At 36.1% G+C, this 25,010-nt stretch overlaps 1 pseudogene; it reads left to right on the forward strand.

The window, feature by feature from the left end:
* The first annotated feature begins 4,015 nt into the window (after window positions 1-4,015).
* The window catches only part of LOC118801207, a 35,121-nt pseudogene continuing 14,126 nt past the window's right edge, over window positions 4,016-25,010 (forward strand).

Raw genomic sequence — 25,010 nt, forward strand, 5'->3', positions numbered from 1 at the left:
CTTCACCTGCTCCAGCTAATCAACCTCTTCTAAGTCCCTGATTGGCTGAATCAGATGTATCAGAGCTAGTAAGGGTGGGGCAGCCTACAGGCTGGAACTAAACGCTGCAGGAAGGTAGCTCTCTAGGAGGTTTGGAGACCACTTGCCTAGCATCTCCTGTTGTAAACCAAAGAAGCAAACTTCAGATACCAAACATGTCTTGGCTGATCAACTGCATCTGTAGTAAGTGATAAATCATATTAATTTGATTTTTCCCTGAACTATTCCTTTAACATTACTGCTGAAATTCGGTTGAGAAGTTTGCAAATTTGGGCTAAGGCTCACCGAAGGCCAACTGAGGTCATTTTAGTTGTATAAGGTTAGTGGTCAGTTCACGAATATACCCTTATGTACACTATATGGACAAAAGTATTGGGACACTTAAACATTACACCTATAGGAGCTTTTACGACACCCATTCTAAATTCATAGGCATTAATATGGAGTTGGTCCGCCTTAGCATCTGTAACAGCTTCCACTCTTCTGGGAAGCTTCCTACAAGATGTTGGAGAGTCTGTGGGAATTTGTGCCCATTCATCCAGAAGAGCATTTGTGAGGTCAGACACTGATGTTGATGCTGATATTAATGCTGGAAGAGGTTTGAACTCTGCAGTTATTGAGTCAGCACAGCGTTGGTGACTAATAAAGCATAAGCATAAACATAAAGCACTATGCGCCTCAGCACTCAGCGCATGCTCTGTAACTTTACGTGGTCTGACACTTCGTGGCTGAGTCGCTGTGGTTCCTAAATGCTTCCACTTTTCTATAATACCACTCACAGTTGATTGTGGAATATCTAGGAGGGAAGAAATTTCGTGAAATGACTTGTTGCAACCATGGCATCCTATTACAGCACCACACTCGAATTCAGTGAGCTCTTTAGACCCATTCTTTCACTCATGTGTGTAAAGGCAGTCTGCATGGCTAGGAGCTTCATTTTACACACCTGGGGTAATGGGACTAAATGAAACACCTGAATTCAGTGATTAAGAGGCGTGTTGCAATACTTTTGTCCATGTAATGTATGTATATGATTTTTTGTTAGCATGAAAAGAAACATTCATGAGTTTTAGCAATTTAGATAAATTATGCCCCAAGTCCAGACTAGACTAAGAATTTAGTCTATGCCACTCTGATCCAATCTTACAGTCAAAAATGTAAAATTTATGCAAAGGTTTGTATATGTGTTGTCGTATGTGTACCCATTGGCCAGTTGGGTTCATTTTGTTGTATAGTGTGTGGATCAGGACATTAACAGTGCCTCCAGGTTTCAATGTTCTATGACTTATGGTTCGGGTTTCATATAGAGTTTTGCAATTAAAATCACCACATTAGAGTTTTGTCTTGAAAGGCAGACAGAGTTTTGAAGAAAGCCTCCGTTTATCATGATCCGCGAGGAGAAATGCTCAAAGATGATGATTGAACAGTTTTGGTCAAATTGACATTTTGACCCTGGTATATTAAGCAGTTTCAACACAAATTATCTATAGAATATAGAAAACAATGACTGATACGTGGAGCCCATGGTAAGCAAAAGCATTTTTTTGGATGAAATCAGATGATCAGATGTACAAATGCTCAGAAACAGCTACAAAATAAGTTACAGTGCCCACTAATGACATACATATGCCAAAATTGAGGTAAAAAATGAGATGAGCTGAGAATCATGCATGACACAAGACTGTTTCATCAGAATCAGATAAGACATTCTTTAGTTGCTGTTTTAGAAAACAACATACTTGAACTTTGATGACAGGGAATGATATAAACAGAAAAACGCACAACACCGCAGGTCTGCTAGTGAGATAATGAGAATAAAATGAGGTCCAACTGGTTTCTGGTGGAGTCTGTACTGAGACAGAGTGTGTTCAAGGTAACAGTGTTGTCTGTGTAGAGTCCTGATTTTCTCTCTGTTAGTGACTCTGACCTTCAGATTTCACTGCAGAGTCCTGATTTTCTCTCTTAGTGACTCTGACCTTCAGATTTCACTGCAGAGTCCTGATTTTCTCTCTGTTAGTGACTCTGACCTTCAGATTTCACTGCAGAGTCCTGATTTTCTCTTAGTGACTGACCTTCAGATTTCAGAGTCCTGATTTTCTCTCTGTTAGTGATTCTAACCTTCAGATTTCCCTGTATATTCCTGATTTTCTCTCTGTTAGTGATTTTGAACCTTTGTTATGAAGCAGCTTTTTAGGTGGATAGAGGACGGAGAGGTGAAATCTGCCATAGAGCAGGTCATGTGATCACTGCATTGGTGGATGAAGGTTTTATCTGAACATAATCAGTATTTTTGTGATCATCTGGGTTTCAGTAAAAGGAAAAAAAAGTGGAATAAGTACCAGAGCTGTTAACAAATACATATGTTCCAAAATAATATTTAAGACAATAACAAAGTATTTTCCACCCCTGATAACGAACATAAATGAAATGTAAAAGATGAGATGTAAGGGCTTGTCCTTGTGTTGGAGCATTTCTTGCTGTGGGTGAAATTTTGCTGTGATTTGGTGTTTCACTCTGAAACCCTCACGCAGGGACTGTAAACAGCACGAGAGTCTAAAAGCAATAGAATATAGAGTATCACTGTTTGACCAAACACACTGACTCTGTCTTCAGTTTACTGAAATATATGGCAGCAGTAGTAGTCTGTTGTACAAACACACTTACCTGCATAAACTAAATTGTACTCCTAATTAACAGTCTGTAATATCTAAAACAGAATGCATCACATGATTACTCATCATATGACCTGCCTTAATTTAATTGCATTTATTTATTAATCTTTTGAACCTATTTTTGTCTACTACTAAATTACTGTTTAGTAAATGAACTGTTTATTATTTTTAGATTGTTGATGAAGTATTGCTGTATTTAATAAAATATTACACTAAACAGCAAATCACCACATTAATGCATTAATTCCATGTTTGTGTCAGGCTCCGACAGAACTCAGACGCTCGCAGACCATGCTTAAATAAAAAGGGTTTATTAACAAAGGGAATATTCGTAATTAAAGTCACCCAGTCCAAGGTCAAAAACCAAAATACCAAAACAGTAACCATGAGGAGAGTCCAGAAAGCAATGTCCAAAAAAAACGGAAACAAACCAAACCAGAGATCACAACAATACTGAGAGGGGGAGGCAAAAAGGCAAGGTTAGAGGAAAAACAAAGCAAGGTTCATACATGAAATAGCAAGCAAGCAAGCAAACAAATGGAAGGCCCGGTAAGGCTCTGATACCAATGGCAATACTTTGTAATTCAATGAGCTAAGCTAAAGCCTGAGCTTATATGCCAAAATAACAGGTAAAGGTAAAGTTGGAGAGTCCAAAAAATGGATCAACAAAGGATCAACAGGAACTTGCACATAGTAGCATGAACTGAAGACTAAGCTCCAGACTGTGGGAGAGCTTCTCACATCTGCACATCACATCACATCTGTAGGCTGCTCACATCTGCAGCAAATGTTCCTGATTGATATGGAGAAGAACGCTGCCTATTTCTGGTGGACACCGCTGGCCTTACAGATGACCCAGCCTCAATTTAAGCACCTACAATTTCAGATTTAACAAAAAACCTATTTACATGCAACAGAACTACTGCTACAACAAATGCTTGATTTTAGCTTCCTCAGTCAACATCTGCAACATAAAGCTTTAAAATGATTTTGAATTTAATATACACAAAATACAGAGACAGGAGGGACCTATGTAAGAAAAACTCTCTGCTGTGTACAAATAAGTTAAGTAAGGGATAATCTGAGAAGAAAAAAAAAATGCACAAATAACAGTATAGTTTATTAATGTTTTGAATAAGCTGCATTTATCTATGCTGTATCATTTTAACCATCATATTGTCAGAACTCTTACACTGACAACAAACTCATTATCCTACACCGAGTGATTTAACATTTGCATATATTGTATGGATCAAAGAAAGCAGTTCGGTTGTGGTAGAAGAGTGAAGATAAAAAACTCAGTGATGGGGCTTTATTACTCCAGCAGTGGAGGAGGAACCTCTGATCTGAAGTGAGTAACTTTCCATCAGCACTTAGAGAAAGAAATATTGTCAAGTATACTCAGACTAAAAGGAACTAATTAACACTTAACACTTTACTCTCATTGTGGATTAACTGCTTTCAGGGTAAAGAGTGCAGTATCTCCAGAACCCAGCTGTGTGTCTATGAAGAGTGACAGATCCATAATAGAACCTCCTCATCTTAGCAGTGGAGCTGAACCCTCTCATACAGAGTGAGTTGTTGTCTTTCAGTTTGGGTAATGAAGTAATATAACTTTAGCCCATAGAGCACACTTACTGCATGCTATTTCATGATTCTAAACCTCAGCAGTAAATTCAGAACTACTGAACCTCCTCGTTTCAGTAGTGGGGGAACAGAACCCAGCTGTGTGTCTATGAAGAGTGACAGATCCATAATAGAACCTCCTCATCTTAGCAGTGGAGCTGAACCCTCTCATACAGAGTGAGTTGTTGTCTTTCAGTTTGGGTAATGAAGTAATATAACTTTAGACCATAGAGCACACTTACTGCATGCTGTTTCATGATTCTAAACCTCAGTAAATTCAGAACTATTGAACCTCCTTGTTTCAGTAGTGGGGGAACAGAACCCAGCTGTGTGTCTATGAAGAGTGACAGATCCATAATAGAACCTCCTCATCTTAGCAGTGGAGCTGAACCCTCTCATACAGAGTGAGTTGTTGTCTTTCAGTTTGGGTAATGAAGTAATATAACTTTAGACCATAGAGCACACTTACTGCATGCTGTTTCATGATTCTAAACCTCAGCAGTAAATTCAGAACCATTGGCCAACTGTGCTTGCACCCAGAGGAATTAGATTTCCGCATTTAACCCTTCTGTGCAGTGAAACACCCACATACATGCACGCTAGTGAACACACACACACACACTAGGGGGCAGTGAGCACACTTGCCCAGAGCAGTAGGCAGCCCTATCCACAGCGCCCAGGGAGCAGTTGGGGGTTAGGTGCCTTGCTAAAGGACACTTCAGTCATGTACTGTCTGCTCAGGGGATCAAACCAGCGACCTTCTGGTCACAAGACTGGTTCTCTACCCTCCAGCCCACGACTGCAACCTTAAAAGATGCACATATGTTAATAATAATCATCATCATCATCATCAGCATCATCTTTGAAAATGTATAAACACAAGGAAGACAAATGTTCATGTAATCTAAACACAATGTATGTTAATGAACCACTGACCCTGCATTCACAATTATGAACTTCTCACAGGAATAACCTCTTCAGGTGTTACATAAAATCATAATTAACTGGAAAAAATACAAAATCAAGAAAAATCTTTGACAGCAGCAGTATTTTCACTGGTATCCTTGGGAAGAGCCAACCAGAATACACACGTACATTAACTCATACATATTAAAGATCCACGCCAATTAAAGCTGCAGTTGGCTGCCAAAAGAAATTAAATCAAAGTTAGAGAAAACGAAAAATTGTCAGAAACAAGGATATGAATTTTAAGGGAGGAATTCCTGACAAATTATAATAAATTGTTTGATAAAGTTGCTTTTAACATTTATTAAAGCAGCAAATACTTTTTATCAGAAAATGTTGTAGTATAAAAAAATGAACTTTTAATTCTAGAGATAATATTTTAGCATGTAAGATTTCATTTTTCAGTTAAATAATTCAACAACAATAATAATAATTCAAACCCTTTTCAAATTTATTAGAATTGCAACCAGAATTTTTACATAAATTTAGAAGTTTAACATTTTGTATGTTTATTACAATTGAACATTCATTTGACATACTGAAATTTGAATTACTTTGGCAAGCAGTTTTAGCTTTTATTCCTTTTTTTTCTTGATCTCAGGAATTTGACTTACACGTGAAAATAAAATTTCAACTAGTAAATATTCATTTTAATTCTTGAACTGTCATGTTACAATATGATGTCAATACCAACATATTTAAATGAATGCAAGCAATGTGACACAAGCAGTAAAACATGCCAGTAATCCTCATTTATATAATCAACTTTTATTTACACTCAATGGCCACTGAATCATAAATAGCTACCATATTGGTGCACTTTTTGGTTTATGGTTACAGATTATAGTTCATCTGTTGCTGCACAATTTGCCAGCCCATCTCTACCCCAAAAGGACCACTACCACTGTCCAGATATTAATTGGGTGTGGTCCATTCTCAGCTTTGCAGTGGCACTGACTTGGCAGTGTGTGTGGTGAAAAGGGGTGGATTTAGTGATTCTGGGGCTCTATGCAAAACACAAATGAGATTGCTATAAGAATATTATATGATTATTTCATTTATATTTAGATGTTTTTACTTAAGTAATTTTATTAAGTAAAATGATCTCACTATATAGGCAGATAATTTTCCCTGTTTTTAGAAATATGGTTGCAGCATACCAAAGTATCTGCCGATAGAGTTAAATAGTTTGGTAGAGTGACAGAAGTAATCAGTAGTGAGATTACTTTTTCAAAGAAGTAATAAGTAATGTAAACCCATTTTGAGCGTAATTAGTATTTAAGTAATTATGTTACTAGAGTACCAAGTAACTTGAACAGATTACTTTGAGTAATTATCTAAAGCATTTATTCTCTAGAGCTATCTATACCAACATTATCACTAGCATTATGTACGGTCTGCTGAGCCTGTGCAGAGTTCTGACTGATAGAACAAAGCTAGTGTTGGGAGTGTAGCAACAAATTTTTGCTTTCCTCCCTTGTTTCATTGCTATGTTTGTTGAACTTTATTAGATTTTCTCTCTCAACTCCCAACAAGCGCCTTGTTCTTTGCCTCCAAGTATGAACAACATAGAGTCCATTATAACCATGACCAGGGAAAGGCTGCTTTGAAGATACCAAAAATTGCTGCAACTGAAAATATCAGCTACTTTTATTTTTTTTTTATAATTATAATAAGCTGTTTAACATCAAAACATTTCAGTATATTTGATTTGTCATTTCCTGGGGCCCTTGATGCATGTTGACCCAAGGCGGCTGCCTACCGTTGCCTAGTGCACAGGCTGCCCCTGGCTGTGCTGGTATGAGTGAATCAGACACAGCAGTGTTGCTGGAGATTTTACATTTGTTTTTACACACTGCTAAGCTGAGAACAGTTCACCGAACAAAAACATGCTTTAAGTTCTTAATCAAAACCTCACATGTTTTAAACAGAGTAATCAAATCACAAATCACAAAACAAAATCTCAAACCAAATACCAAATCCCAGAACAGGACAGTTTAACCCTTGAAACAGCCAGGACCTGCTGGCAGGTCCAAAGCTTTCTCACACACTCCTATAACTTAAAAAAATAGCTCAACCAGTTTGCATTAAAGCCCCTGTAGTTATGGAATAATAAGCCTTAGTATGTAATAAGCCCAAGATTTTAAGGGGTTGAAAACAGAAAATCTGGTCTTTCCACAATGATAGCTCGGTCCTCAGCAAAACCTAAATGGCAGTAGGTACAAAATTATGTTACCAGTTCAGTGTTTCCCATTGACTGTTTTTCAGGCCATGTGGTAATCCTTCAAAGCTACCGGAGTTGTTGTGCATACATGGTTTCATTAAATGTCAGCAGTGCTGAAGTAGTACCATCACACAGAATTATTTTTAAAAATATTTTTTAGAAATGCAGTGAATACAACATACCACATAAAAAATGAATGCTAGGAATCAAACATTTGCTGGCCCTAATGCCTGTATCTCATCCAAGCTGGAGTGTATTTCCCAAAAGCTTAGTTGTCTGGGTAACATTTTACAATACTGTTTCATGCATTTCATGCTGCATTAACAATTAAGTAACTACTCTTAACTACCAAGGACTACTAGATAACTACTCAGTAGGTAATGGTGAACTAATGATTAGTGTAGTTCACTATTAACTTTACAATAACTACTCTCACAGAGAATTACTTAGTAACTATGCTTTCTTAGAATTTATAAATTACCGATCAATTCAACATTAATTGCTCAATATTTGAGTCTTGCAAGGTTCCTGGTGAACTGCTAACTGATGTTATATAATGGGAATATAATGGGTTATATCCTCCATTTCTATTCACAGGAACAGGTATCCTCAGAGAAGGCTGAGGAGAACACAAATAACACCACATTATACTGACTGATATCCCTCATGTGTTTGTTTTGATTAGAAGGCTAATGCACATCTTCATATTTGGCAGTGTGAATGAATTTGCACATCAGCCTACAAATGGGACAACTGCTAAAATACTGCAGTATTCAGTAGACCAGTCTGCTTACCTCTGATCTTTAGAAAAGAAAACACTCTTCTTCTCTGCAGGAGCATGTGTGCCAGTGTTTCTTCTGAACAGTAGTTCTCCTTTAAAGTCCTCTTGAAGGAAGGGTCAGTTGAAGAGAGGCCTCACAGAAATATCTGACTGTGTATGTGTCCTGCCTTCAAATTCACTTGGTTCTACATATTACCAAGTGATTAGGTAATTACTGTCTGTTAGATAATGAATGAGGTGTTGCTGTTCTTCATTACGTGCTAATGATGATCAGGAACAATGTAAAGTGAAACACATGGTAACTCATTATTAATGAGCAAATTGTTACTGTGGTCTTCATTAGGAGTTAATGATCAGGAATAGTTATAAAGTGAAATACATGGTAACTCACTATTAATGAACTAGACTTTAATGATCTGGAACAGTATAAAGTGAAACACATAGTAACTCATTATTAATGAACTAGGAGTTCATGAAAATCAGGAACAGTATTATAATGCGATATACATTAGAAATAAAATCCCCTAAAGAAATGATGTACTGTAGTACAAAAAGGATTTTTTGAAAAAAAAGTAGAGTAAATAAGTTGTTTATTGAGTCTTTTTTTTATTTGTGAACAGTCAATGTGAAAACATCCCTGAGTTAGCTAGCTATATCATTGAAGATAATACACCCAAACAAAATGAAATCAAAATCTGTCATTACTACTGGAGGAGAAAGTCTGAGAGCTGAGACTGATCACAGTATGTTCTGATAGAACATTACCTACACATCTTTCTGTTTCATATCTGAGGCACAAAGTTTTACTGCCTATTAGCTTAGCTCATGTTAGCTAAAATAACTTGCTTGGTTTAATAAAGCTCTAATATGTGCTTATAATTCTGAAACACAGTAAAAAAGGCATTGTACAAAAAGACCGAACCTATTTAGCTCAGATTAGTTAGTAAGTCAGCTAACTGTGTCTCTACACTAGTTCTGAGTCTGTTGTGCTAGTTTGTGCTTAATAGAAACATCAATGCTTTCATAATAAGAGTCCCGTGCAATTATATTGTTAAATGTGCTTTTATTTAATTAAACAGAACACTACAGTAGTAGTAGTAGTAGTAGTAGTAGTAGTAGTAATAATAATAATAATAATAATAATAATAATAATCATAATCATCATCATCATTATTATCAGTAGTAGTAGTAGTGGATTGTGGTGATAGAAAACTTGCTAATATGCACTGACCAAGAAGCACATAATCATATTTGAAGTACTTGGATGGAAAATACAGAACGTTTTTTACATAGATTCTTTCTACCAGGCCTTTTAGTAGAAGACACTTGGCCCACAAACAATTTGACTTTAGGACCCTGTATTTTATATTTTATTTCAAATAAAGTCTAATAGATCTTTCCATGACAGCTTAACTGGACAGAACAGAATTTTATCATTTAATAATAAAAATGGATGTATATTGTTTTTATATATAGTTGACTTTAGGTAGTTATTCCAAATAGATTTTAGAGAAGAAAGGACAAGGAATAATCTACCATTGGAGTTACAATGCAGAATTGGACTAATATTATAATATAATATTTCACAATATTTTCAGTCTATATATTATTTAAAGTTTAGTCTTACAAAATATGTTATGAATGTAATATTCATCTATTTATAATGTATAATAAATAAGGAATAAGGAATGTTTTGAGTGGTTTCAGTGTTTTTTTCTCTTCTTTTTATTTTTTAATTCTGAAAAATCTTGTCTCAGTCTAAATCTTGTCTTGATCTCACCACTCCTGTTTTGTAGGAGTATAAATATATAGTCAAGTCAAATTTATTTATAAAGCACCTTTTACAACAGATGTTGTCACAAAGCAGCTTTACAGAGAATCCAGGTCCACGCCCCCAGTGAGCAAGCCTTGGCGACAGTGGCAAGGAAAAACTCCCTCAACAGGAGGAAGAAACCTTGAGAGGAACCAGACTCAAAAGGGGAACCCATCCTCCTCTTGTCGACACCAGATAACAGCACAGACACAAAACAGTATAAGTGGATAATATAGAAAGTCTGACATTTTTGAAATAATAAACATTTTAGAGTTCTATTGAATTAAATAAACATTTAACAGCAGAGTTGCACAGGACTCTTATTATGACTTTGGTGTTTCTGTTGAGTGCCCGTGAGGTTTTTGCAAGTGCTGGTGAAGAAGAACAGTTAATCCTGTGTTCTCAGTGGATTAGTTTCATAATTCTGGCTGCTATTGTGAGACTTTTGTTTCAGATTCAAGGTTTTATTCAGACTACAGCACTAATGTAGAGACACAGTTAACTGACTTGCTAACTAATCTGTGCTATATAGGTACAGTCTTCTTGTACAATGTCTGTTTTACTGTGTTACTTCAGAATTATAGTGCATGCTAATAGGCAGTAAAACTTTGTGCCTCAGATATGAAACAGAAAGATGTGTAATTAATGTACTAGCAGAACATACTGTGATCAGTCTCAGCTCTCAGACTTTCTCCTTCAGTAGTCATGACATTTTGATTTAATTTTGTTTGGGCGTATTATCTTCAATGATATAGCTAGCTAACTCAGGGATGTTTTCACATTTGGACTGTTCACAAATAAAAAGGACTCAATAAACAACTTATTTACTCTACTTTTTTAAAAACTTCTTTATGAATATTTTTGTACAGTTTCTTTAGGGGTTGTTCCCGATCATCATTAACTCCTAATGAAGAACACAGTAACAAATTGTTCATTAATAATGAGTTACCATGTGTTTCACTTTACATTGTTCCTGATCATCATTAGCACGTAATGAAGAACAGCAACACCTCATTCATTATCTAACAGACAGTAATTACCTAATCACTTGGTAATACTTGGAACCAAGTGAATTTGAAGGCAGGACACATACACAGTCAGATATTTCTGTGAGCCCTCTCTTCAACTGACCCTGCCCTCAAGAGGACTTTAAAGGAGAACTACTATTCAGAAGAAACACTGGCACACATGCTCCTGCAGAGAAGAAGAGTGTTTTCTTTTCTAAAGATCAGAGGTAAGCAGACTGGTCTATTTAATACTGTAGTATTTTAGCAGTTGTTCCATTTGTAGGCTGATGTGCAAATTGGTTCATGCTGCCAAATATGAAGGTGTGCATTAGCCTTTTCAACACATGAGGGACATCAGTCAGTACAGTGTGGTGTGATGCCCCAGCCTTCTCTGAGGATACCTGTTTCTGTGAATAGAAATGTAGAATATAAACCATTAAATTGTAGAGACTGCACACTGTGCAGTGTATTTCATGACTGTTAGAAGTATTGGAATACACTACATGAGTTAGCAGTTCACCAGGAACCTTGTAGGACTCAAATGTTTAGCAATTAATGTTGAATTGATCGGTAATTTATGAGTAGTTATTCTAAGAAAGCATAGTTACTAAGTAATTCTCTGTGAGACTCAGTAGTTATTATAGTTATCGTAAAAAAAATGTGCATTTTATTCACAATCTTGCTGTTAAAATAATGACTTGTCTATTTTTTTTTTTTCGTCATTAGACGATATTGTTGTTAAAACACAGCGTTCTTTGTGTATATGCGTTGTATTTATGGAAGTAGTGGCTTTTTATCGAGCCAATATACTTTAAGTTTGCATGGCTAATTAGGAATAGGTGAGTGTTGTGTATGGGGTCCCGCAGGACATCTGGTAAAGCGAAATATGTGCAGCTGTGACGTAATGAGTTCAGTTCCCATATAGGCAATCATCATAAGTTTTCAATTATTATTAAATGTGATTTAACAAAATAGCCAATTTAATAGGTGACCACCTCCAAAGCAAACACTGTTAAACAATTACACTAGTAACTGCTGTGATTTACTTAATATTCACACAATTAACAAAATTTGCATAGTAGAGAATAATACAGGGAGAAGTGAACTTACAACTTTTTCCAGAAGAAGCTTCTCAGGCTTTAATTGACCTGATATGCGCTATGTATCATGATAGTTAATCAGTTTTGTACAGAAATTCAAAGATTTAGAGAAAGATAACGTAGGCCTAGGAAAAACAAAACTGGATTAAACTTGGTTATAGAAGTCATATTACAAGTCATATTACTTTTATATGATTTTATATTTATTTAACATAATGACAACAGGTGCAATATAATAAAGGTAAAATTCCCAAATATAAATATGCGATGCTTTTACAGTGAAAAACAATGTGACATGACCACATGTTCTTCTCTTCACATTGTATTGGAGACAATTAGAAGAGAATAGAACAGAAATCATGAAAAACCATTGTTACACCATTGTCACGATGGTGATCCCTGACTATTCATGAACAGGGTAAAAGGGGGCTGATAAATTGTACAGCAACAGATGGGCTACACTAAACCTAAAAAGGATGTACCTAATAAACTGTCAGACATAATCCAAATAAAATGACATGAAATGATCTGTGACATGCATTTTAATTTACAGTAATTTATTATGGCCTTTTTTGGGGCTGGGCAAAATGACAATATTTACTATTATTGTGATATACTATCTCAGCAAATCACATTATTGTTTTCTTAAAATATCATGGATATTGTCAGTACTCCTAAAACACTTCCCAACTGCATGTTTGGTTACAAAGAGAGCACAATTATTTGATTTAATGCAGCAGAGTATGTATAATGTTGAATACAAATCACTGTATTTATAGTTTTTGATAGTATACAATATATTTTAATATCATGAAAACTTCTTGAATTATCATATTACATTTTTGCTACATTGCTCACCCCAAGTTACTGATGTTTGTCTTGCTGTTTGACCCCATCAGGCAGTATTACACAAATGAAGCACTACACACACAGACTCTGGTGGAGGGATCTAGACACCTTCAGCAGAATTCTTATCAGCCAGTAGATGATCTCCTGCACAGAGTGATAAAGAAACACAAAACCAGCATGAAGAACAAATATGAGAGCTGATTTGAGGGAATCAAAACAGAAGAGAATAAAACCCTCCTGAGCAGGATTTACACAGAGCTCTACATCATAGAGGGAGAGAGTGAAGGAGTGAATGAAGAACATGAAGTTTTACAGATAGAAAAAACAATCAGGAAACATGTACAAGATATTCCAGTCAACTGCTTAGACATCTTTAAACCTCTACAAGATCCTGACAGAGATACAAAGATACAGAAAGAAAATGAAAAGAATGAAAAAAGAAAAGAGAACAAAGGACCAAAAGTGCCAGATCTCAGAACTGTTCTGACTAAAGGCATTGCTGGCATTGGAAAAACTGTCTCTGTGCAGAAGTTCATTCTGGACTGGGCTGAAGGAAAAGCCAATCAGGATGTAGATTTCATGTTTGTGCTTCCGTTCCGGGAGCTGAACTTGATTAAAGATGATCAATACAGTCTTCATGGACTTCTGTGTGATTTCCATCCTGAACTTAAAGACCTGAATCCAAAGATATGTAATGAGCACAAAGCTGTGTTTATATTTGATGGTCTGGATGAAAGCAGAATTCCACTAAAATTTAAACAGCGTGAGATAGTAACTGACATCACCATGACATCATCAGTGGATGTGTTGATGACAAACCTCCTCAAAGGAGAGCTGCTTCCCTCTGCTCTAATTTGGATAACCTCCCGACCAGCAGCAGCCAATCAGATCCCTCCTCAGTACATCAACCGTCTGACAGAAATTCAGGGATTCAGTGACCCACAGAAGGAGGAATACTTGAGATACTAGAGAATCAGTGGTGAAGACCAAGCCAAAAGAATCATCTCACACATTAAGACAGTGAGGAGCCTCCACATCATGTGCCACATTCCAGTCTTCTGCTGGATCTCAGCCACTGTTCTTCAGAGAATCATGAACAAATGTAATACAGAAATCCCTACAACTCTGACTGAGATGTACTCACACTTCCTGCTCACTCAGACAAACATAAAGAATGAGAAGTATGAGGGAGATAAGAAGAGGGAGAAAAGTGAGACAGATGCAAAGGAACTGCTCAAATCCAACAGAACAGTTCTTTTGAAACTGGCTGAACTGGCTTTCACACAGCTGATGAAGGACAACATGATGTTCTATGAAGAGGACCTGAGAGAGAGCGGCATTGATGTCACTGAGGCCTCAGTGTATTCTGGGATTTTCACTGAAATCTTCAGGGAGGAATCTGTGATTTATCAGAGGAAGGTCTACTGCTTTGTTCATCTGAGCTTTCAGGAGTTCTTGGCTGCTGTTTACATGTTTCACTGCTATGAGAGCAAGAACAGGAAGACACTAGATTATTTTAAACCACAGCGTGAAAAGTGGTCTGGGAATGTTCCACTGGATGAGCTGCTGCAGGGTGCAGTGGATAAAGCTGTGGAGAGTCAGAATGGACATCTGGATCTTTTCCTCCGTTTCCTGCTGGGCATCTCACTGGAGTCCAGTCAGAAACTACTACAAGGTTTACTGACATCAACACACAGCAGCTCCGGGAACACAATCAAGTACATCAAGAAATTAATCAAAAGAGATGATGCTAAACATTATCACATTTCAACTGAAAAATCCATCAATCTTTTCCTCTGTCTCTCTGAAATGAAAGACCAGTCTCTTTCCAGAGAGATTCAGGAGTATCTAAAATCAGAGGAACACTCAGAAGGGAAGCTCTCTCCTGGACAGTGTTCAGCACTAGCCTGCATGTTTCTGACCTCAGGGGTGGAGCTGGATGAGCTGGACCTGAAAAAATACAATGCATCAGAGGAGGGTTACAGGAGACTGATCCCAGCTGTGAGCATCTACAGAAAAGCACTGTGAGTGTTACATCTTCATCAATATAACATATATGTTAATGTAGGCAGTAAAAAAGTTCTCTCGAAGTCTGGTTAAAAAATGCAAGTGATGACTACTTATTCAGTTCTACCTTTACTCTACTCTTAAAAGAAAACCGAGGAAAACAGTCACTTCACCTGTCTACCTTCCATCTTTCTATCAACAAGGTGTTACTATGTACTTTTAATAATGATATAGGACAGTATCATAAAGTGAAACACATGGTAACTCATTACTTAAGACTGAGGTGTTACTGTGTTCTTCATTAGGAGATAATTATCAGGAACAGTATTATAAAGTGAATTTTTTGAAAAGTATTCATTCATAGGTGTTAGTGTGAAAGGCATGGAAATAAAATTCTTAATGAAAGGATATACTGTAGTGCAAATTAATGAGAATTACAAATATATTACCACAGTAAGAGTAAATACATTGATTATTGAAAAAATTACTTTTTTTGTTTGTGCATAATTAAAATGTAAAAATATCCCTGGGTTCACTACATCTTTGAGAATAACTCACCAAGACAAGAAATTTTAATTAAAATTTGATGTTACTACTTATTGAGAAACATCAGAGACTTTATTTTGCTTGTATATTCATTATGCATTGTTTTGTTTAACATCTAAGACAAATATGTTTGCTGTCTATTACATTTTTAAAAATGCTGGTCTGAAAACAACTCAACCTGGGTTAGTTAGCAACGCATCCATTGTGGGTAAATACTGGATATTTACAACAATGAATATTGGAACACAGATGTTGTTTTTGGTGATCTATGTATAATAATAATAATAGTAATAATAATAATAATAATAATAATAATAATAATAATAATAACAATGATGATGATAATAATAATAATAATAATAATAATAATAATAACAATAATGGTGTTATCATTGGCACTTGGCAGAACAAGGATGAAGGAGCTTGAAAAGATATTTAAAAGCAATGATTTGTCTCTATGAACAAAGATCAGAATTGTCCAGGCTGTGATCTTCTCTGTGTTTTTTTTTTATGGATGTGAAAGCTGGACAATAAACATGTGTGGCAGGAGAAATATAGATGCCTTTGAAGTTCGGTGTTGGCAAAGACGTTTAAGAGTATCTTGGATGGCAAAGAAAATGAATAGATCTTGGACTCACCTTTCACCTCTCACTCAAAGCCCAGATAACCATGCAGAAGCTTAACTTGAATCTTACCTTGGATATGCTCTATGAAGAACAAATTTGCTGGAAAAGATCATTGTGCTTGCAAAAGTTGAAGGTAAAAGAGGAAGAGGATGATCAGCTTAAAGATGGATAGATTCAATCAGAGGAAGCCAGCAGCTGTAGCAGCTCCTGCAGGGCTGTTGCATTCTAGCATGCTTGGTGTAGCAGAACCACAGGTTTACATAAATCTTCTTCTAGTGACTATTTAATGCACTGTGTACCATAAAGTTTGCAGGCGATCACCAGGACAAAGACTTAGCATTTTGGAGGAGTGTCCCTGATCATATGAAACAAAAATCACACTTTTTGTCCATAATGATCAGCTCTAAGTACAGAGGAAAAAGGGTGAGATTTTTCATCTAAAGAACACCATCTCAACCGTGAAGCACAGTGGTGGCAGCATCATGCTGTGGGGGCTGTTTTCCTGGAAAAGGACTGGTGTACTTCAGAGAATAGATGGCATCATGAGGCAAAAGAATTATCTAGACATGCTAAATAACATACCAGATCCTAAGCATTCCTCCAGGGTTGTGACAAAATGGCTCAAACACATGAAACTGAAAGTATTTGAGTGTCAATCACAAAGCCTTGTCCTGAATCCCATGGAAAATGTGTGGACTGAACTGAAAAACTGTGTCCAAACAAGGAGCCCTACAAACCTGCTGAAGTTATAGCATTTCTGTCAGAAGGAAGCTTGTGGAAGGCCACCTTGAGTACTTAATTCAACTTGATAAAAAGGCAATACCACCAAAAATTTAATATTACAAAGTGTTAAATCTACCCACTGAAAAACTGATACTGTAAAAAAACTTGATATTTGGCTATTATTTTTAAATGAATAATAGCTAAATATTGAAAATATTGTTTTAAACATTGGCTTAACATGGGAAATGTATATTACCATGAAATATGTGGAGTTCTGAAAAAAGTTTTAATATCTTTTTCAGTGTGTCTAAACTTTTGGCCTTAATTGTAAGAAGAAATAGCACAAAACACTACAACTAAACCAAGCTAGGGAGCATTCTTTTAGCTGCAAAGCACCCCAGTAGAAATAAATTATTAGCTATTAATTACATATGTGAAATGCTAATAAAAACACAAAGCTGTGAACAGGAAATTTTGTTTTGACATCTTTGTTTTTTGTAAATATAAATTCACTCCAAATTTGGTGCCTGCAGCATGTTCCAAAAAAGTTAGGACAGGAGCATGGTTAGCAATGTGTTACATCACTTTTCTCTTTAATGACACATAGCAATTGTTAGGGACTGAATACACAAATTGATTCAGTTTTGAAAGCAGACTTTTTCTGCTTTCTTTTTTTTTGTCTTCAGCTCTATAGGCATACGGGGACTTTGTTGATATATCTTGTGCTTAATAATAATAATATTAATAATAAATAATAAAAAGTTTACCTTATGTAGCACCTTTCTTAAAGCCATGGTCACTTTATAGAGGCAAGGGGGGGGGGGGCAAATGTGTGCAAAATGATGTGCAATTTACCAACTAATAACAGCCATACCATGACAGACCTTGACTTTTTAACTTTACACTGCTAATAGTCTGGATTGTCTATTTCTACTTTGCCTCAGAGATCAGAATGCACATTATTTCCTTGAACAATCTGAAAGATTAACTTATCAGATCATTGTACACTTTTCCACTTGCTTCAGTCCATTATAGATGAGCTAAGCCCAACAAAGTCAACAGTGTTTATGGACATTGTTTGTGGCTTATACTTTGCATACAGTCTTAACTTGCAGTTGTGAATGCAGTGATGAACAATGGTTATTGACAATGGTTTGTCAAAGTTCTCCTGAGCCCATATGGTGATATCTATCACAGAGATGTTCCAGTTTTTTATGCAGCGTCATCCGAAGCGTCAAAAGTTTCACAGTAATTTCACAGCAATTCCTCCATGTTCCCTGAATCTTTTGATATTCTTATGATATTGTAGAGAGTGAAATACCTTGCAATCACTCATTGAGAGGTGTTATATGTAAACTGTAAATCCATAATCATAAAAGACCATCCCTTTCCTGGATACTTATTTTATACCCAAGCATTATTAAATCACTTTAAGATGTTTTTGAACATTTCACAATGTTCCTAGTCCTAATGTGCCCCTGTCCCAACTTTTTTGGAACATGTTGCGACATTTCAGAATGAGCATATGTTTACAAAACCAGTTAAGTTGCTAAAAGAAAATATTATATACCTTGTGTTTGTTTTCATTCAAATACAGGTCAATACATATACACAGTTGGTTGTATTTTATATACTGTGTTTATTATTGCTTTGCAGACTAGCTGGTTGTGATCTCACCAAAGACTCTTGTGAAGCTCTCTGCTCTGCTCTACAATCAGCAAACTCTTCTCTGAAAGAGCTGGACCTCAGTAACAATAGCCTTCAGGATTTAGGAGTGGAGCTGCTCTCTGCTGGACTGAGGAGTTCACACTGTAAATTGGTGACTCTCAAGTGAGTCTTCTGTTGGGTTTCTCTTCTCTCCATACTCATCACAGCAACAAATGAAATTAAAATGTATTGTACTATCTACAGAACACAATATTCTTTTAAATTCCATTCAGGAATTGTCTTATTCAATTGCAGCCTAGCTACATGTAATCTTGGGGGACAAACTTGTGAAAATCTGGGGATAGCTCTACAGTCAGCATACTCCTCCCTGAAAGAGCTGGACCTCAGTAACAATGACCTGCAGGATTCAGGAGTAGAGCTACTCTCTGCTGCACTGAAGAGTTCACAATGTAAAATGGAGATACTCAGGTGAGTCTTTTGTAAATTAGATCTGAGATGGATATTTTTGATGAGAAGGTAATCTGAGGAGACTATTGAGCCTTTTTTATCTAGATAGTAGGCACTGAGGGCTCTTGGGAGATTTACATTGCTGTGAGTGGGCTACTTTCAAATTGGCTACAAATGAATTTAAAATGTTGCATTGTTTTTGGTTTGTGCATATGTAAAAACTATATATGTAAAATAATTTTATACAGTAATCACCAACACTAGTGAATACACTATGTTGCTCTTTTATGTGTAAACATTATTGACTAAGTTTTCTGTGATGCTCAAATATGATCTGCTTTATTAATCAGATTACACTTCTCAAATAATAAATACTGATGTACCACAGTGCCTCTTGAGAAGCAGTGCTTCAGGGCTGGGTATCCCAAATGCATCTTAATATTAAAATTATCTTAATTGGTAGAGAGGGTTATAAGTGAGATGCTCACCCTACCATTTAAGAATCATCTTTGTACTAAAATGCTTTTGGTACTGTCTGTGAATTGTCTCATAAAATCATATGAGCACAATTTTAGCTTTTTCACTCATATAATATGCTATGACATGAGTCTAAATAGTCTGTAGTGGCACAAAATAAGGTAAACCTATTTTGGCTTTGCAACTGATTAATATAAGTTTGTAATTGGTTTATTAATGAAAAAGCTGGCAAACAGCACAGCTGAGGAAATGAGAAATGGTGCTGTGTTTTTTCAGATGAAATGAGTTCAGATGGACAGTTGGTGTGCTTTGTGATAGGTCACACTTCTCTGTAATGATAAACCATTATTGGTTGTTTTGTGTTCATATAAAAACTCAACAGGTATCCATGTTTGTTCTGACTAGTAAAAATCTTGTTGCCACATGTCAAATCATAGAAGTCCTACTATTTTCTGTTTCCTATAATCTTCACATTCAACTTTACTGGCCTAAATTTTTGAATCTGAAAACATTCCTCACTGTTGCAGCTTATGTTTAATATTTGATATTTTTTCAATTTATTCTTGAAAAAGGACTTGTATTGTATCACCTTTGTGCTCTTAAGTGTGCATAGATTCTGTTTTTACCTAAATAAGAAAAACAGTGAATGAATCTTCAGGAAAACTGCGAAAGTGGGTTTAAAGAACAAATTTATTGTCAAAAACGGTTGATGAATGAGGCCCAATGAATGTCAAGTTTAATATAGCTCATACTGATCATTTAAAATATGCCTTAATCAGTCCTGATTCTGATCCATTAAATATGCCTCAGCTCTGACATTGATCCACTGTTCAATTCAGCAATTAAAATTTTTCCAATAAGTGTTGCCTGTCTAAGATTAGATCTTTTTCTGTCATTCTGTGTATGTGACAATGTCACTATGGAAGTATCACATTTGTCAGCAGAGCTAAGGCTTTACAACTGTTAAAGTCTTAGCTAGAAGTTGCATCTCAAATAATCATAAAGCTATGAAAATGAGGTGTTGTGTTCTGTCTTGTAAAAACAGAACAAAGAAATCTATGTGTTGCCCGGTATATTACCACTGATTTCCTAATGATGCAGAAATATGCTTTTAGCAATGCACCACAAACTAGCACGTTCAATAAAAGTATGGTGCAAAATCTCATGAATCTGAAGGTAGCTTATTTGTTGCTAGCTTCTTATTCAAAATTTCCAGTCTACTTTTAATGGTATAATGTCCTGGAGCCAGTGCTGATGCCAGAATATAACTGTTGCAAAAAAGGTTCTGGTCCTGCTTACACAGAACCAAGATGGTGACAGTGTGCTTGTCGGCGTGCCGTCAGTTCCTGCCTGTCTTGCCACTACCTATTGTATGTGTGTTTTGTGCTTGTGTGCCTTGTCCAGCAGCTGCCTACACTATCAGCAACTCAGTTTCAATATGATCATGATGCTTTGCTCACTATACAGTCTGCCATGGACGTACCTGCCCATAAGACTGGTGGAGATTGCTTTTTTCATCCGTGGTTTTCTCCTGTGACTTGTATTACCATGCATCTCATAAATCTGTCACAACTAAGCCCTTAACTTTTTCGCATCTCAAGAGCTGGACTTATTTTTAGTTTAGACTGTTCTCAGATCTGTGTCCTACAGACTGTAACTTTTAAAACTTTTCACGGATCACTGGACAAGATGCAGGGGTTGCAGTCATTTTTAGAAATGGATATAAAAGCTCTGCTCTCTCTACTGATGTGTATACTAGCTTTGAATCACTTATTTTTCAAAGTTGAATTCATGGACGCACTGCTCTGCATTCTTATCTACAGGCCACCTGAAACAAATAAGGACTTTATTAAGGAATTTTCTGACCTTGTAATTGTAGTAACTGTGAGGCCTTACTCATTAACATGGGCATACTCTTGATCGTGTATTGTGTATTATGGTTTTAATGTAGATGATGAGAAAATTGTTGAACAGCATTTTCAGACCATATGCCTATTATGTCATGTTCACTGCTAGCTTCACATCCTTCAGAACTTCAGAACAACCCTAAAGTTAGGCCCCACTATGACTACTCAGTTTGCACTTGCTTATACAAATTATTTTTCATCTATTGATCCTCACTTGGGTATTGAAGACCTATCTGCTTCTTTTCAGTCTCACTGTATTGGATTCATTTGCCCCTCTGAGAGTGAGACATTGAAGGTTAAAGTCTCGACCTTGGCTGAATGATTCTATTAGGACTGTTAGGAAAAAGAAGTAATAAATCCTCCTCTTTGTAATGGCCCTAAATACGTATGAGGTTTTTCTGGATTTCTTGTTTACTAAAGGAAGTTTTTGACACATTCAAACCTAATGTTTCATCAATTATAAATGCAAGTTTAGCATCTGGTGCAGTTCCTGCATGTTTTAAGCATGTGGTTGTTCAGCCCTCCTTAAAGAAGCATAATCTGGATATAGAGATTCTGATAAACTACCGACCTATATCAAAACTATCGTTTTTGGCTAAAGTTCTAAAAATGTCTTCAGTATTTCACAGTACCGAGTCTGCTTTTTTAAAATTGATTGATGATCTTTTACTTAATGCTGATTTTGGAGATTGTTCTGTCCTGGTCTTGCTGGACTTTTGTGCTGCATTCAACACTGTTGATCATGATGTATTAATTAAGCATTTGGAACACTGTGTTAGGGTCAAAATTTTGGCTCTTAAATGGTTTAAATGAAACATAGTGTCACGCATCCCTCCGGCTCAGACACAACTCCATATCCCAGAATCCTCCAGGTGATCATGTGACTGAGGACTCTCCACAGAGGTCCAATCAGTGCTTCAGCTCCAATCACAGTCTCCTGAATACTAATATTTATCACCTGTGCTTCTGGTCATATGATTCATTAGAGTAGGTATTAACCCCAGACTTTTAGCTTAGATATTTTGTGAGGTATTGCTTCTTCTTGTGATAGCTACTGGGCGTTTTTGTCTGTTTGTCTTTTGTCTGTTTACAATCTTGCCTGGAATTCTTGACTTTTTTTGCCTTTTGCATTTTATAATGATTGTTTTTTAACCTTTCTGTATTTGACCATTGCCTGTTCTATGACATTGAGTTTTGCCAAACCCTTTGACAATAAAGTGAAAAAAATGAAAATAATTTTTTACTTTTTTTACTCTTTAACCCCTTTTATAAAAACACAAGTTAAAAACATTGGGTCATTTTTAAAACCATTTTGAAACAATCTCCAGATTAAAATGATTTCTTAATGCTTCAGATATGGAAAAAAGTCATTTATGCCCATGTGACATCTAGATTAGATTACTGTAATGCACTGTATTTTGGAATTAACAAAGCATTTCTTGCTCGTCTACAACTGGTTCAAAATGCTGCAGCCAGAATGTTCACTGGTATGAAGAAAAGTGAGCATATTACTCCAGTTTCAGCATCCTTACACTGGCATCCAGTGCATTACAGAATCCAATATAAAATGGCTTTGTTGGTTTTTAAAGCCTTGAATTTTCAGGCACCTGCATAAGTAATGGATATGCTTTGTATGTATGTGCCCTCAAGATCTTTAAAATCTGTGTCCCAATCACTTTTAACTGTTCCACAGTCTCATCCTAAACAAAAAGAGGATCATGCTTTTGATGTCACCACACTTTGGAATGACTTTGGATTGGTCTCCCAAGTGACATTAGGCTCCATCTGTGACTTTTTTAAAACGAAGCCTAAAACACACTTTTATCGATTAGCATTCAGCAGCTGTTAAACAGTTGAACGGTGCATTGAGGACTTTTTGCTAATGTATGGTAGTATAAATAAAATGACCTTACTGTTGCACAATTTAAGGTGGAACACAGGTGAAATGCAGCTAACATTGTTAATTGATAAATGTTGCTTTACACAGTTTGAAAAAAATAAACACATCTTTTTTTACTGTCTTCAATGCCAATTTTTTAAAGCGATGGCATCAATAGCTCACATTCCCCACAGCAGAGACATTTTACCTTGTTTGGAATCACCTGGCACTTTCTAATGTAAACCCAATTCCTACTGACAAGGAGTCACTGGTATGTCCAGCGAGTCACTGGTGGGTCCAGGATCCAGCTAACACATTTCTTCATGTGCATACTCAAGTACAAACATTTACAGTTGAGGCTCATTTGTGCTAAAAATGTGGGCATCAAAATCATAATCAGACAGTGTTTTGATTTTCTAAGTACTATAGCCTAGCTTCTCTGCCATGTTACCTTACAGCATAACTATAAACTCCACAAAAGGTCTCCACTTGTTTTAACTTCTCATTGCAATCCAATTACACACTATTTTGAAAGTTTACACAAAAGATTTTTTGTTGTTGTATAAGAGGGCCATTTTAAGTAGAATTTGTTGTGAAAATGTTAGTTGAAGAACATATGCATGTTTAATAATAAACAAGAAGACTTACATAAACATTATACATAAAAGAAACAAAGTCCAAAGAAACTTATTTGTCCCAAGTCCAATTTTTTTCACTTGTAAAAATATGTTTAAAACAGCTTCTGTAGAAATTATACACTAGTATTTTACCATTTTACACTGGGTTTTCCATATTTTACAAATTAATATACACATCATCCAATACAATTTCATAATGTATTTTAGAAAAATCTCTTCTGGTAATCTATATGAGAAAATCAACACTCTTGGTTTTATTGGCTAATGATGCTGGACAGTGCAAATATATAGCTGAGCCTGATACTGGCTATTTCTCTAATGCCCTTGTCCTGTGCAGCACACAGTAAAACAGTCTTTTTAACCCTTTAGACTTGCATTCACTGCTGTGAGACCACAGCAGAGGTGAAATTCTGGTTGGAGTCTTGGCTTCTCTCAGAATGTTTTCCTAATTGTATCTCCTCTATCTCAGAATCAGAGTGAGATTCTTTAACATGCTGTAATTACTAGTGTGAAGCAATTGCATCAGTTTTGTTATTATGTTACTGTTCTGTATTGTATGATATTGTTGTATGGATGTATGTTTCACTAATATGACGTTTGCTGTGTTTGTCCTGCACTACAGCTGTTTTTGCTCTATTTAAATGGCATCTGCCTCTCTCTTTCTGCAGATTGTCTGGTTGTATGGTTACAGATGATGGCTGTTCTTTTTTGGCTTCAGCTCTGAAATCAAATCCCTGCCATCTGAGAGAACTGGATCTGACCTATAATTACCCAGGAGAGTCTGGAGTGAAGCTGCTCTCTGATCTACTGTTGGATCCACGCTGCACACTAGAGCAACTACAGTGAGTTACTGACTCTCTGTATCTACATACAAATTTGACTTTATTGTATAGTGTTTTTTTGTATAAGCAGTTGCCTGAATGAGAAATTAAGTAATCAACCACTTCATATAGACAGCACGTTTTATTTTAATGGCAGCTCAGAGTGCTTTATAAACAAGTAATAAAGTTTAACA

The sequence above is a fragment of the Colossoma macropomum genome, unplaced genomic scaffold (assembly GCF_904425465.1).
Source record: "Colossoma macropomum unplaced genomic scaffold, Colossoma_macropomum, whole genome shotgun sequence".
Lineage (NCBI taxonomy): Eukaryota > Metazoa > Chordata > Actinopteri > Characiformes > Serrasalmidae > Colossoma > Colossoma macropomum.